At 40.0% G+C, this 15,724-nt stretch overlaps 1 long non-coding RNA gene across 5 annotated transcripts in view; it reads right to left on the bottom strand.

Moving 5' to 3' along the window:
- LOC150010412 (uncharacterized) overlaps positions 1-15,704 on the bottom strand; it is a 50,342-nt gene extending 34,638 nt beyond the window's left edge. The window contains exons 1-3 of one of the 5 annotated variants that reach the window (XR_016511235.1): positions 15,541-15,704; positions 15,219-15,420; positions 13,692-13,770 (exon numbers count right to left, since the gene is read on the bottom strand). This is a non-coding gene — a long non-coding RNA (uncharacterized LOC150010412). Of the gene's footprint in view, positions 1-13,691; positions 13,771-15,218 lie in introns of all 5 variants that reach the window. The other 4 variants (XR_016511236.1, XR_016511234.1, XR_016511238.1 and 1 more) reach the window with 4 other exon arrangements.
- Between the last annotated feature and the right edge of the window lie 20 nt (positions 15,705-15,724).

Below are 15,724 nucleotides of genomic sequence, written 5' to 3' on the forward strand. Positions count from 1 at the left end.
TAAATCAGAAGGCTTCAGATATGGGCAACTGGTAATTGGCAGCTTCATCATGACAATGCACCCACTCATGTATCAGGTCTTGTGCACAGTTTTTTGGTGAAACATCAAATTACCCAGGTGACTCAGCCCCTCTACTGCCAGATTTGGCACCTTGCAACTTCTGGCTTTTCTTAAAACTAAAATCACCTTTGAAAGGGAAGAGATTTCAGACCGTTGATGAGATTCAGGAAAAGACGATGGGGCAACTGATGGCAATTGGGAAAACTAAGATAGGTCCCAAGGTGCCTACTTTGAAGGGCTCTGAGGTGTTATTGTTCTATGTATAAAGTTTCTTGTATACATGGCTGTATACTTCCTGGATAGTCAGTCTCTCTCTTTTTCTCTCTATGTGTGTGTGTGCGTGCATGCATGCACATATATACATGTGTGTGTATGTGTGTGTGTGTGTGTATGTGTATACAGTCCTCACCCAAGGAAATGTTCATTGATTTTTGAGAGAGGGGAAGGGAGCGAGAGAGAGGGAGTGATACACTGATGTGAGAGAGAAACATTGGTTGTCTCTTGTACACCCCTAACCTGGAACCAAACCTAGGCATGTGCCCTGACTGGAATCAAACACACGACCTTTCAGTTTACCGGACAATGCTCCAACCAACTGAAACACACTGGCCAAGGAAATAGAGATATTTTAAGAAGAGAACAAGCCCAGATAAATGAGGAAAAGAAAGAAACAATTGAAGAACGTGAATTTAAGCCTTATATTAGGAAGCATAATGATACAGTGACAGAAAAGGACAGAGTTCTTCCACAGAGTATGTGGAAGAAGAATTCAGAGTGCAACAAGCACTGTCTGAAACTGAAAATGAAATAATGAGACAAAGCAACTTAGACCAGGGTAACAATCTCATTGATGACAACCTGAATGGGTTCAAGTTTTAGAAAATGGAAATTCATTATTAAGTCAAGAAAAGGAAGATCTTCAACTGTCACTTTTATTAAATATTTTATTTATTTATTTTTAAAGACGGGAAGGGAGGGAAATAGAGGGAGAAAAATCAATGTGAGAGAGAAACATCAGTCGGTTGCACACGTACAACTGGGGACCGAACCAGCAACCCAGGCATGTGCCCTGACCCAGGATTGAACCAGCAACCTTTAGCTTTGCGGGATGTCATCCAACTCACCGAGCCACACCTGTCAGGGCTCAACTATCATTTAAAAAATTGAACAGTGAGTGTGAAGGAATTAAAAGTACAGCTACGAGCCCTGGCCGGTGGGACAGAAGCATTGGATTGGACCATTGTCTGGTGCATTGAAAGGTTGCAGGTCTGATCCCCAGTCAGGGCATATACCGAGGTTGCGGGTTCAGTCCCTGGTCAGGGCATGATGTTTCTCTCTCTCTCTCTCTCTCTCTCTCTCTCTCAAATCAATAATCATATCCTCAGGTGAGGATTAAAAAAAGTACAGCTATGACAGACATGAATTCAGATTCAGAAGTAAATCATTCAAGATGTGACTTGAGGACCAAAGACCAAAAACTCAGATAGTAGCTGAGTTAGGAGAGTTAGCTCAACAGAAACAAAAACCTTCAAAGCACATGGTTTTCATGAAAGATCAGCTATCAAAACAACAAAATGGGCCCTGGCTTCTGTGGTTCAGTTGTTTGGAGTGTTGTCCCGTAGACTGAAAGGTCTCAGTTTGATTCCCGGTCAAGGTACATGCCCAGGTTTTGGGTTTGATCCCTGGTTAGGGTGCGTATGAGAAAGCAACCAATTGATGTTTCTCTCTCACATCGATGTTCTTCTCTTTCTTCCTTCCTCTCTCTCTCTCTAAAAGCAATGGAAAAAAAAAAAAAAAGTCCTCAGGTGAGGATTAAGAAAAAAGAAGGAGATAGCATTACCAGTAAACTAAAACAAGCTCCAGATGATGAAAAAAAAGAGTTCATCAGCTTGAAGATAATAAAGTGAACATCACTGAAGAGTCATGCCTGCGGAAAGAAAAGTTAATTCAAAGTGAACTGGCTGTTAATGATTTGTATTTAACCAAGCAGAAGCTTGAGGATAAAATAGAAGATTTAGTAATCAGCTAAATCAATCATAAAAATATAATTTAAACATCCAGAAGGAGAACTTTGACCTTAAGAAACATATTAAACAAAATGAAAAGGAGCTTTCTAGAGCCCCAAATTTGGAGGAGTTAGCACAAATTCAGCTCAGCATAGGGCAGCTTGGCAATGCCAAGGATGATCTTTTAGGTAAATTTGACCTATTTCACCACAGCTCTCCATCAGATCAATTACTTCAGAATCCAAGCCTCTCTTAAAGTAATTAAATCTGATGAACTCAGTGACTCTTCTAAATTGCTTCAGGAAGAGGTACAAGAGCTTAGAAAATCAACACAAGAAAAAGAAGAAACAGAGCAAAAATGAATACGCATGCATTAAAGAAAAACTTAAATAATGGTCTGTCACTGCCTAACAAGAGGCAAAAGAGAGCATCAATATTATCTGGCTGGGATGCTATATTAAAGAAACTGGAATATTATTAATACTGTTCAACTAGACCAATTACCTAACCAAAAAACCAACATGAGTCTTCTGCCATCATGAACCAAAATTAGTTCTAACTGTGTGATCTTAGTTTTAAATATTGGTATATTCATGCAATGTAATATTGCTTTGAAAGAAAAAATAAAGAACAAATGATTGCAACTATATCAATGTATGTCAAAAGCCTTATGCTAAGTAAAAGAAGCAAGACACAAGAATACGTGCTGTATTATTTCATTTGTTAGTTTCAAAAATAGGCAAAACTAATCTGATAGAAATCAGAAGGTGATTGTGTGGAGTGCAGGGCAAATGAATGAAAAGGGGCATCAGAAAACCTTTTGGAGTGACAGGAATGTTCTATATCTTGTTTTTAGGTGTTAGTTATTCAGGTATATATAGCTGTCAAAGTTCATCAAACTGAACATGTAAGATTTGTGTTTTTGTATGTAAATTACTCCTCCACAAAATAAAATTTAATTAAAAAAAGAAAAAGAAGAAACAATTAGAACATGAGAAAAATAATCAGAGATTGCCTGATTCAAATGCTGCCACCTCTAAACTAGAAAGAAAACGTGAAAAAACTTATTCAGAAATTAAGCAGCTAAAGGAAAAAAAAAGATGATTTATAAAACTTGAGGAAAAAGAGCACTGAAAGCAAAAAGTGATGAATTACTTTCTTTAAGCGAAAATTTCACTAATGAGGTGAGCAAAATTAACTTTTGTGGCAGGCAGTACCAACCTGAAGGAGAGACTATAGAATTTTGAAGTGGACATCTATAAACTAAAACAGGAAAGTGAAAAAATAGTAGAAACATCTAGGGAAAAGGAAACAGAAAACCAAGCACTGTAAGAGACAAATATATGACTTTCTTTGATGAACAAAGAGAAAGAATTTGAATATGTTGCAATGGTGAAGAAGGTTCTTGTTTTAGAGCTACTACTGAAAGAAAAAGAATAGAGCAAGCCGTGGGAAAAAAATCAGCTTTTAAATGCAGTTACATCAATGCATGAAAAGACAGTTATATTTCAACAGAAGAGAAATGAAGTCATCTTGGCAGTGAAACAGAAATGAATGGAAAACTGTACCTTAGAGAAGGAGGTTTAACATTTATGTCACAAAGACTTATGCTTAAACCAGCTGGAGAGATGGCTTAACCATGTTAAAGAATCAAAAGATTCTCCTTTGCCAGAACTTAGGCTCCATAAGATAGAGCAGCTAAACTAAGGAAAGTCACAGTATTGAAAGAAAAGTTACATTCATCTTCTAATCCAATGGAAAAGGCAAGCCATTAAGCCAGTTTGCAGGTACATTCATTTCAGGAACAATCAAACGTTGTCACCCAGGAGAGATGAAAGTGCATTACAACTCTGTGTCTCTCGGGAACAAGAAAACTAGACTAGGAACTTGAAGTTGATCCTAGTTGAATTGATAGAGAAGGCAGACAGTCTAGAAGGAAAACTGGTGATGTTACAGACACAACTGCAGAAAGAAAATCCTGGCTTGGATCTGAAGGAAGAACAAACTGAAGAATTAAAAAAAAAACAACAAAATAATGTCCAACAGGAAGTGCTGGATGAAGTACAAAAGAAATTGATAAATTTACTAAGTAGCACAAAAGAAAAGGTGACAGAATCCAAATGAGAAACCTCTTTATGGCATATTTTCAAATACCAAAACATGAATGTCATGAAGTGTTACAGTGGAAAGCACTTTGGGTATCAAAAATGAAGAAATAGAGCAGTTGCTCAATGAAGTTCAAGGTGCTGTTACCAGCTGGATGACTTTATGGCTTATATCAAAAAGTGTTCTTTACACACCTCTGAGAACAGCCCATGCTTTGGAGTTTTTTTTTTTCAATTAAAAAAACATTTTTATTGATTTTAGAGAGAGGAAGGGAGAGAGAAATGTCGATTGGCTGCCTCTCATATACACCCTAACTAGGGATCAAACCCGCAACCTAGGTATGTGCCCTGACTGCGAATGGAATCCCTAACTTTTTGCTTGCTGTATGGGATGACACTCCAAGTTACACTGGCCAGGGCAACGGTTCTTTTTCAGAACTTTACGTTAAATATCTAGAAGCAGAATCTCATTCAGCTTTTCCATCAGCAAAATACTTTGCTTGTGATATGATGCCTCTAGATTCGCCAGGAAAGAAAAAACAAGCTCAAAATGTGCCACCAAGGCTTAAAATTACCCTAGGATCCACACCCAGAAAAAACAGATGTGAATTCCTTTTCCACTGCTGTGTCTCTTATTAATCCATCAGACTTGGAACTAGTGGGTCTGGACATCTTCTTTTAAATGCTGTTACTAATGTTTTGTTCACATATACTCCTTTGCTATTGTCACCTGACAAGAGCATGCAAATTTCACTGGAAGACCTTCAAAAGCAAAACAGATGATTTGCAAGTCAGAGATATGAGCACTTTAAAGCAGTGGCCCTGAAAAAGTCACATATTTGTTTGCAGTTTTAGTTTATTTAATAAAAATATTACTAATACTTAAAAAATGAGTTTTACAGTTTTCTTTTCCCTTCTACATAAATGGGCACTTTCTAGAGGGAAAATGTGAGGTAACTAGAATTGAGTGTTGACTCTATATGAACTGTTTTCCTTATGTTCTCAGTTAATTTTCATCTTTCTCTCATTAGACTGATATTATTTATCCCCCATCTATTTTATAGATGAAGAAACTGGGATTCAGAGATGTTGACAAACTCTGCCCAAGGTCAAAAATTAAGAAGTCAGACAGAATTCTGACTCAAAAGCTGTGGTTCTTCCCGCCACATTGTATTGCTTAGCCTGTTTTTGAAGTGTCTCTCTACAGGGTGGTGCGTAACAGTAAAAAAGAACAGTAGATCGGCTTCAGGTTTTAAGGAAGAAAGGAAGGAAAAACAGAGGCTTTCCATGAGCTCTTTGGTCATCTCCTTTGGTCATGGAAAGCTCTGGAAAGGGACTTCTGGGACACTCTTCTGGCTGGCATTGCAGCACTCTACCTCACCAAGCCAGATCTGCTTTGAATCCAGACTTGGAGAAGTGGGGTTCATGGGACAACTTTTGGGAGTGTCCACGGTGGTCTGCTTTATACAGTTTATAATTTGCTGTAAACAGCTCATTGTTCCTAATTAAACCTGTATGATCATGCCTGAACTTTCAGGAAATGAGAACTTCTTTTTATGGTTCTCTTCTCAGAGGTAAACTAGAGTCCTCTTCATCTCCATGAGTCCCCTTAACCTGTTGGGCCTTGATTTGACTCTGGACTGTAGTCTAGAAATGTGTGGATCCTGGCAAAATGCCTGACAAATGCCTTGGGTGAGAGGATTGCTGGCACTCCTGAGTCATCTCTTCTAGAGGGATGTTCTGTGATTCTATTTAACAGGACTCTAGGGCACCCAAATATAGGCTCTTTTAATGCTTTTCATGCTAGGATAGAAGGGAATACAGATCTCTCTTGCTCAAAATGACGATTTTCTCCCTTAGAGACGACAGGGACTGAGTAAAACCATCTTAGTTTGATATTGGTGATAAAATTAACAAATGGGCTTAAGGATCCTAAACATAATTTTTATTCATTAAAAAAGGAACATATGCTTATTGAATAAATTGAAAAAACATATAAATAGAAAAAGAAAAAAGAAATCATAGTTGCACGACCTGGAGACAATCACTATCAGAATATTGGACAACTTTCTACTACTTAAAAATTTATTTTATGTGGTAAGAACACTTAAAATATTGTTAACTTTATACTTGTTGAACAGCAATCCCCCTCGCCTCCCATTTCTGATGCTCTACATGCTCAGTGAAACTCCTCTAGTAACAAACTATAGAAATAATCCCTGAAAGGACTAGTCTTTCCACCATTTTCTTTGAATAGTTGAGAACAGAAACATCAGTTCAAGAGATGGGCTGAAATACTGTTTATGAGACCTGACTTTAGGCAGGTCATAATCTATACCAACATTGTCCATCAGAAATTTCTGTGAAAATGAAAATGTTCTACATCTTCACTCTTCCAATATGGTGGCCACTAATTTCATGTGGCTATCCACCATTTAATGGGCTTAGATTAAGAAATTAAAATTTAATTTTACTTACTTTTAGCTAATTTAAATTTTATATAACCACAAATAGGAAGTGGCTCGTGTATTGGACAATGAAGGTCTATACAGAAGATTTATAAAGGAGTCACTTGCTGGTCTCAAGGTGTACGGTGGGCAGGGATTGAAAGATGATATTGAAAATGCCACATCTATCATTTCAAATTATAGCAGAAGTAGGAATATTTCTTAGCAATGTGAAAGGCCACTCCAAGAAAAAGTATAGAGGTGGGTTCACAATTAATCTTTAAAAAGGAAGTCAGTCATTAGCTACCTTCTGACATCCTAGCCATTAACCAGTCTTAGAAGAGCAGGTATCTTCAGAGAGGTCCAACTAAATAGGAGATAAAGAGACTGTAAAAATGAAAAGCCTCTTGGTCTTTCATCACTGGGTAATCCAATGCATGTGAATTAATGGCAAAAGGCTCAATAATAGCCCTTGTGAGGAAATAGGAGCAGTGTAGCAGGATATCCTTTTTCCGTACTAAAGCACCCAATTCTTTCAATTTTATATACAGCGGAAGCAATTAATTGTAACAGAAAGAAATCCACAGCTGGCTTTTCCTGATGGCCCCATAAGCAATAAGCACTATTGTTCAACTTCCAGGAGAGATGTAAAATCATTCTACTGCACTGTTGAGATTTTTCTGATTGTTTAGTTTTACTCTTTCAAAGATAAAAACGTGTAACATCTAAAATTCAACTCTTCTTATCATCACACATTTTCAGTATAAGCAGCTATCATAAAGTTAATTTTTATTTGTAACATAATCCAAGCATGTGACTTGATGCTATTATTTCTTCGAAACTTCATATGACTGGATAATAAGTTATTCACTTTTGTTTGTTTTACGTGTTTATATGCAGTTAAACTGTTCTGTCTCTGCTTTTGTGGTTAACATTCATAATGTGGCTATTCAAGGATTGTGAATTACTAACAAGAAGGATTATATGTCAAAAACCTAGAAGCACAACATTTCAAACTATTGGCCTGTATGGCATTGTTTTTGCTTTTTAGGTGCATTAAAACACGGTTTTTCATCAATTCTTAGATACTCATTTTTTTGATATTCTATCATCCCTGAAATTAGGATGTGTTACAACTGATGATGTGCCCTAGTTTAACTGGAGTGTTTTTTTTCTTAGTTGTACATAAAATAACGATGTGTCTTATAACCAATCATATCTTAGTTTTGATGAGATATCGTTTCATATAGTCATAAGTTGATTAGTATCATGTATTATTGCAAGCATTATAACAACAAAATAACTTTTGCTATTAAGAATGTTCACATATGGGATTCTAATTGACTTAATTCTGATAAATATGCATCTAGCTACTTTCATTTCCCCTAAATGCCCTGAAAAGTATGTTATATGTAATGTAATGTGTATAGGTCATGTTAAGCAATAAAAAAAGCTGGTCCTTTCAGCAAGCCAGGGACTAGGCTCCCTGCCTGTATTTGGAGTAGCACTTCTGTGTCGTTGAGTAAGGCTGGGTGCAGGTTTTGCACATCACAGTTCCAGTGAGCACCTTTCACACAGAGCTAGACATAATGGTTCCCCTTGGAGTCTGTCAAGGTAGCCATCCTGGTGCTCAGGGTAGTGACTACAGCAACTGTGGTAACAAACAGGTCAAGGAAGGGTAGGAAGGAGGCAGGAACAGGAGACTCTGGCCAAGATGGAGGCCTAGATAGACACGCTGCATCTCCCTCCACAACTAAGAGGGAATACAACTACCTCAAAACTAGAAACAACCAGAAGTTCCAGAAAATCAAAGTGCATGGAAGTCCAGCAAACAAAGATATAAAGAAGAAATACTCATCCAGACAGGTAGGAGGGGTGGAGCCAAGGCAGAGAGGATGCAGTGTGGTGGCAGCAGCAGTGGTGGCAGCGGCGGGCCAGCAGAAAGCGCAGTCACACATTTTAAAAACCAGGAGGGACACCTGGGAAGCATTCCCAGCTCCTGACTGGACCTCGCAGCCCACGGTCCCAGCACCGGGGAAAATCAAGCCTCATTGCTTCTGACTATGCAGACCAGTGGGGGTTGGGGTGAAGGCAAAACTGCCAGTCTCAGCAGAGTCTGCTTGTTTAAAGGGCCCCACGGTCCTAGAATGTCTGCAGACCCACCCACTCTGGGAATGATGGCCAAGGCAGCAGCTAGAGGGGCGCCAGTCCGGTGCGGAAGTGGAAGAGGTGTCTGGAAAAGGGGTGAGTGCTGGGCAGGCGGCATACATACAGCACCACAACGTGGTGAAACAGGTCACCCTGTACTGATGAATCCCTAAGGCTCCGCCCCTTACAGCGTGACAGGAGTGACAGCTCTACCTGGAATGTGAAGGCAAACAATGAGGAGCCTGTCAGAATGAGGAGACAGAGAAGTATGGCCCAAAAGGGGAAGCGGATCAGGGTTCCAGTGGGAAAACTAAGCTACAAGGGGATAGCCAACCTAACAGATGAAGAGATAGACAACCTAACAGACGCAGAATTCAAAATGCTGGTGATAAAGATGCTCACAGGCTTGAGAGATATGCTTGAGTACGGCAAATGTATAAGAGAAGAAGTGAAGGCTATGTTAAGTGAAATGAAGGAAAATCCACACAAAACCAATGGTGAAGGGAAAGAAACCAGGGTTTAAATCAATGATTTGGAAGATAAGGAAGAAAAAAATAGTCAACCAGTGCAGAATGAGGAAGCAAGAATTGAAAAAAACGAGGAAAACGTCCCAAATTTTGCAAAGGAAATGGACATATAGGTCCGGGAAGCATGGAGGGTCCGGGCGAGCTGGACCCAGAGGAGACCACAGCAGGACACATCATGACTGAGATGCTAAAGGTGAAAGATAAAGACAGAGTCCTGGGGGAAGCAAGAGAGAGGTGGAGAGTTGCCTCCAGGGGGGTGCCTATAGGACTATAAGCTGATTTCTCAGAGGACACTTTGCATGCAGGAAGGGAGTGGCAAGCAGTATTCAATGTGTACTGGACAGAGGGGAGGAAAGGGGAATAAAACTGGAACTACTGTAACAACATAATTAATAAAATATATTTAAAAAGAAAAATAAATAAATAAAAATAAAAATAAAAAAAAAAAAAGAAGATGAACGGAGGCAGGAACCAGAGTGCCATTTTTGACCTTGACTGAGAGAGCAGTACAGCAGATTCATGGAGTGTGTGACCATCCACTACCTCCAGTTGGACTTTGAAAACAAATGGGTTAGCAGAGGCAAGCATTTCTATAATTACAATAGCAGGCTCCAGCCTGGGCCTATTTTGATAGATTGTGGTTTTTGATATCTCCTAAACAGTCCTTCTCAGGCTGGAAGGCTAGGAAACACCTATTCACATGTAAGTGAATAAAAATAATGAAATCTTATTTGGGATAAAGACTATGCAAAAAGATGTCCAATGGTGTATCGTCGTCGGCAGCCATCCGTCTCGAGAGACGATGGTGTAGCTTCTTAAGAGTCTATCTGCACCGCCGAGAATGGCTGTGCAGTCCGACTCGGGAGTAACACGGTATCTGTCTCCTCCCGTGTTGAATCGACATCTTGCGATGACTCTGGAGTGTCCTGTCCAGTGAAGCTGAAGCTACAGAGCCTGGGCGGGGTGATATGGAGGGTCTGCTGTTGCCCATGCAGCAGACCCCCCCTCTCTTCGCAGCTGAAGGGTCCAAGGGAAAGACAGAGTCAATACAGCTTGGCTTCAGGTGCGCCGCAGGAGTTGCCGGTGTTGACTACAACGTCAAACCGCCTTAGGGACTCCGGCTCCGGATTTTCTGTCGGGGTTTACTCCCCTAGCCTTTCCCCTGAAGAGGTATGCCGCAAGGCAGCGGAGGTTTTTTGGAGTCAGAGTTTTCCTTCTCTGATGTGCCCTGACTGGAAGATCGAACCAGCGACACTTAGCTCGCAGGCCGACGCTCAATCCACTGAGCCAAACCAGCCAGGGCTTCCAACGGTATATAGACTATGGAGAATGGAGCAGTCAAAGATGACTTCCTGCAAAAGGTGGTACTTGGGCATTGCAGGCAGGAAAATGGCATGAAAAGGATGAATGCTCCATTCTGTAGGAAGCAGAGAGACAAGTCTAACAGAATATTGCCATACATCAATGGCTCCCAGATTTCGATAAAAGAGTGGTGTCTCGTTAAGAGAAATCTGAGAAAATTGAACAAGATCAGTTGAGAGAGAAAATGACCAGTTAGGGGGATAGTTAGTATGATGCAAGTATAGAGTGAAGAAGACAGATTTTAAGGTGGGTAGCAAACTAAATATAAAATAATCTACATTTTAAAGAAACACTGACAAATATTGGTTGACTGGTTAGAAGTATGGCTATGTTTCCCTATGAAAGATTGAGGAAGTAGTTTTAAAGAGCAAATGGAACTCCAGAACTCAAGCATTATTTGTTGAGAAAAAATTGTTAGAATTTAGTCAATGATTGTTCTGTGTTATCAAGTACAGCATTTGTTAGACTCTCATTCCATCAAGATAAGTGCTTTATCATTAATCCTCAAGAATACTAAAAAACCGAAACTAAACTAAGCAGAAAACAACCCTGCCTTGGTTGATATAAACAAAAGAAATTAGTTTCTATCAATAGAGAACAAAATGGAGCATCAACTATCTTACGGGCACTAAATCCTGACTCAGAAACAAACACCAAATGAAGGAGTTATGTATGTCTTATTTATACTAGATTTTAAGCTTTTAGAGCATAGGAATTCCCTTAATCACCTATTCATTCATTCAGTGGATATTTACTGACTACCTACTGGTATGCCAGGTAGCACATTAGATCCTAGTATACAATGGAGTGAGAATAAGACAGTTCCTGTCCTCTGGAACTTCGTGTCCAGCCAGGGATAGGTACCTCCAACATATGTTGTAGATAAATTAGTATGCCTGGTCACACTGGTGGCAACACACCATACCTAGCAACACATCTGATACCCACATAGACCACACACAGTAGGTATAGTATGGCTGTTAAGGACTCAGCATTCCTGATCCAAGATTGTATTTTCCCAATAATCTTAGTTTGAATCTTTATCACAATACCTTGTCTTCTTTTGACTAATCATTCACAAGGCAATCACACTCAGCTCCAGATGCTGGGATTTCTGGACTACTAGTCCCAAAGGAATTCATGAACTGAATTTGTGTTTTGAAGTAGAAAGTAGAATCACATATGGGTTGGTTACACATATACATATATGTGCAAATATAATGTACATGAATAAAGAGAAACGCATGTACACACACATAAACACACCGACTACACTTTGATTTTTTCATTTTTAGTTAAAAAATAAGTAAAGCATAGTGAGACATAAACCCTCTGCTCTCAGGACAGAGAAAGGCAGGGTGGTGAGGATGGTGAACTGCACAGGATAGAAATTTACCATGGGCTGAGTGGAGCTGGGGTGGGGAAGCCTCAGCTCCAGGTGTTTGGTGGGAGGAACTCCAGCTCTCTAGGCAGTGCCTGGTAGCCAGAGAGCAGTGAGCAAACAAACAGATAGTAGTCCTGGAAAGCAGTAGGCATCAGGTAATGAGGGAAAGGAGGCCCTATAGATGTGTAGGATATGGATGTAGAGAACTTAGGAACAAGGAGCTGAAGAGGTAAGAGGTATCTATTAGTACAGATCAAAGTCCATGTTTCAAAGCTGGGCAGACTCCAGAGAGCAGAGTTAAGACAAAAGGCAGAGAAAACCAAGTTCCATGCAGGTTAATAGGCTAGGGCTTTAAGTACAAGGGCTGTAAATCACTTCTTAGAAAGAATTAGGGCTCCCCAAATAAGTAGCAAAGGCAGCAAAAGTCTGAATCATGGGCCTGGAACTAGAGCTCTGAGAATTCTTCTTGCTACAGGATAAGGAAATAATTGGGTTTTATGATAAAGGGTTTATTGAGAGTAAGGAGAGGAGGGCTATAGAGATCATGGACTAGGTAGGATCAAGTGGTGGCTACTTTACAGCAAGAGCCTCGGTAAACTATCTCTTAATCAAAGTAAACAAGTGCTTTGAAGCAAAGAGAAATTAAAATGGAAATGGGAAAAGAAGCAAGTTATTTAGAAGTAAAAATAAAAGGGAAAGTAAAATATCCCATTATAAAGAAAAGAACAAGTTTAGATTTTTAAACTTTTCTCTGTTTCATGCACTGAATTTTATTTATACATAATCATCTTTTTCTTAAACACAATTTCTGTTTTAGTTTGGTCCTTCTAAACCATGACAGGATATTGCTAACCCATAAAGTGATACAACTGTGTCCATACTCTTCACAATGCTTTTGTTCATTTAATCTAGGCATGAAACCAACCTCAAGCATCACCCTGTCAAGGGCATCCCTTCACTGGGCTCTAACTTATCTTCATACCCACCTGTGTCTTTACGATAGGAAAATGACTTTGGATGGATTAATTTGGTTTAATCTATTGAACTATTGCCTTCCTTGAAAGCAGAAGTCCTCATTTCACTGAAGAATGTATAATCCATCCATAGATTCCTTGATCTACCCTCATCCTTTTTAACATAGTTCATGCCACCCTCTAAAATTGGGTCTTGATGACAAGGTTCAGAAATACTTAGAGGAAACTCTATCCTTATCTCTATCCTTAATTTACAGATACTGAGCGCTTGTTATGTACCAGCAACTAGACTTTGAGAAAACAGTTGAAAACAAGATTGGCAAGATTTTTGCCCTCATGAAGTTTACATTCTAGGGGGGCAGACAAACTCAGATCAGACCATAAACTAATTAAATGAACAACATAATTTCATAAGAGTAAAAAGTGGTATAAAGAAAACGAAATTGGCAGTGTTGAGGTGCTAACTTAATACAGGTGATCAGGGAAGGCGTCCTTGAGAATCTCAGAACTGTATGAGAAGGGTAATTTTCTATGCTATACAATTTGGGTATGCAACTACCACTCTTGGGACCTATACCTCAAACAACTGAGCAGAGAAAAAAGGCCCACTTTAGCCCACTCTATTATAATCTACTTAAAAAAACAAAAAAACCCCATCAAAGAATGTTAAATTTGAACCTTGAGGTGTTTGTTGCCTTTGAGTTTGGGGGTCAGACCATTTGTGTCCAGATATCTCCTTGGTCTTCCTAGCTGCTCTCTTCATTTAATGCGCAGGCAAACGAGAGAAACAGTCAGGATGCATACACATGCGAGGAACCAGAGAGAACATTAAGTCCTGTTCAATTGTAGCTAGGATGCCCACTGTGATGATCCTAAAGATTTAAGCTTGGGCGTTAGGTAGGCCTTATCTAAAGAGAGCAAAAAGGATGTCAATTAAAATTCCCAAAGGCTTGAAAAGGAGATCCTTTTATAGGGAAGAAAGATATCACTTAAAATTTGATGCCTCAATTTTGCTTTTTTCAGTGCCATATAACAACCCAGACAATACAGATCTGTACATTTCAGAAACTTGATATGCTAAAGTTCCAACCTGAGATTCCTGTCTATTTTATAGACAAATTCATATATTTGAAAATCAAATTAGACTTTAGAGGGTATATTAACACACTTTTAACGGTTTTATCTGTAATGAAACATTGCTCATCATAGATCAATGAGTTCTTTGGTCAATGAATTTCCTTGAGCAAAAGCTCCAGGCTTTTCCCTAAAATTAAAGTGCTGTGGTTATGTAGAAAACTTGAAGAAGTGAAAATTTTAGTTCATATAAGGAAACTCACTGTATCATACATTCTTCCCATACAGCAAGATACTGTAACCCGTAACTCTCAAACCTGAGACAACTAGGGTTCGGGGAAAAAAAAAATGAGAGTAAATAGACTTAAAGAAGAATTTGGAATTACGGAGGGTATCTGAGATCTTAAGGGCAAAGGTGGGTAAAAGGAGAAAAGAGAGGCAGAATAAAAGATAGACCAAAAAAATCTCTAAACAAAAATGTAAGGGAATTCAGACATTTAAACAAGAATATAAGGGACTATTCTGGAATCTAAACATCTTTTTAGGAAGAATGTGTATAAAAACAAATATTAGTGCCTGGCACATTCTTTTCCTTCTTTCTTTTTACCCACAGTGTAAAAAGTGATTTTACAATATAAAGGTACTTTTAAGAAAAAATATCTTTTCTACTTAACATGATACAGTCATTAAAATATTTACCAGAGATTAAGGTCACATCTGGTGTTAAAAAGGGGTCTATACTCTTTCTTCACACATAGAGCAGTGAATACTTTTAACAGCATTTTCCACAAAGAATGAGGGAAAATGGGGAAAAAAAAAGTAGTAACCATTATTTACATTTTCCAAATGGGGGGTGGGGTGGGGAGAGAGAGAGAGAGAGAGAGAGAGAGAGAGAGTGTGAGTGTGAGTCAGACTCCAGAGGGTACAGGTCACTACAGTGAGCCAAAGGTGGAGAAGAGGGCAGTATTTATAGTGCACTGTCTTCAGTTCTGTTGGGTTAACGCCACTCATCTTATGCCTTCGGAATTTACGACTCACAGATCATAAGGCTCCGGCGGCCGGGGCCTCGGAACTCCCGGTCCCACATGTAAATGCTTCAGTGCCCTGCAGCCAACTTGAAGCGGGTCTTACCTGTGCCTCAGCACGTTGGCAAAGTGACCAGAAAGAAAAGCCGGGGAGTGGTGAGTGAAAAATGAATAGTGTGCCTACATTTCTCTTTTCTCGGCCTCCACGCCGCGGTGTGTGGATTCTGAGCAGTCAGGCTTATGGCATCAGCTGACCGACTGGTGCTCTCGTGGAGTATTACTTTGTCGGAGATATTCACGCGAAGGACCTGCCAGGGAACGTTCGAGAGGGTCCCGTTCGCGCGCAGCACGAGGCGTCTGCTTGACGCGGCTACCGGAGACCAGCCGTCCCGCCACAGAGGCGGTAGGATTGCTTGGTGACAACATACCCGCGGTGCCGAATGGAGAAACCCGCCCTTCCCCCGACAGCAGCGCGGCGCCCCCTTGCCGGCGGAGGGGCCTCCTCCCCGGCAACGGGGCGCCAGGCTCCGAGGACCCTTCGGGCGCTTCCGCCGCGTGCTCGGCTCCTTTTGCGTCCGGGGCGGGGCGGAGCCGGTGTTCTTCCAGTGCGCG

Source organism: Furipterus horrens, unplaced genomic scaffold, assembly GCF_987537825.1.
Source record: "Furipterus horrens unplaced genomic scaffold, mFurHor1.1.pri manual_scaffold_5, whole genome shotgun sequence".
NCBI classification, from domain to species: domain Eukaryota; kingdom Metazoa; phylum Chordata; class Mammalia; order Chiroptera; family Furipteridae; genus Furipterus; species Furipterus horrens.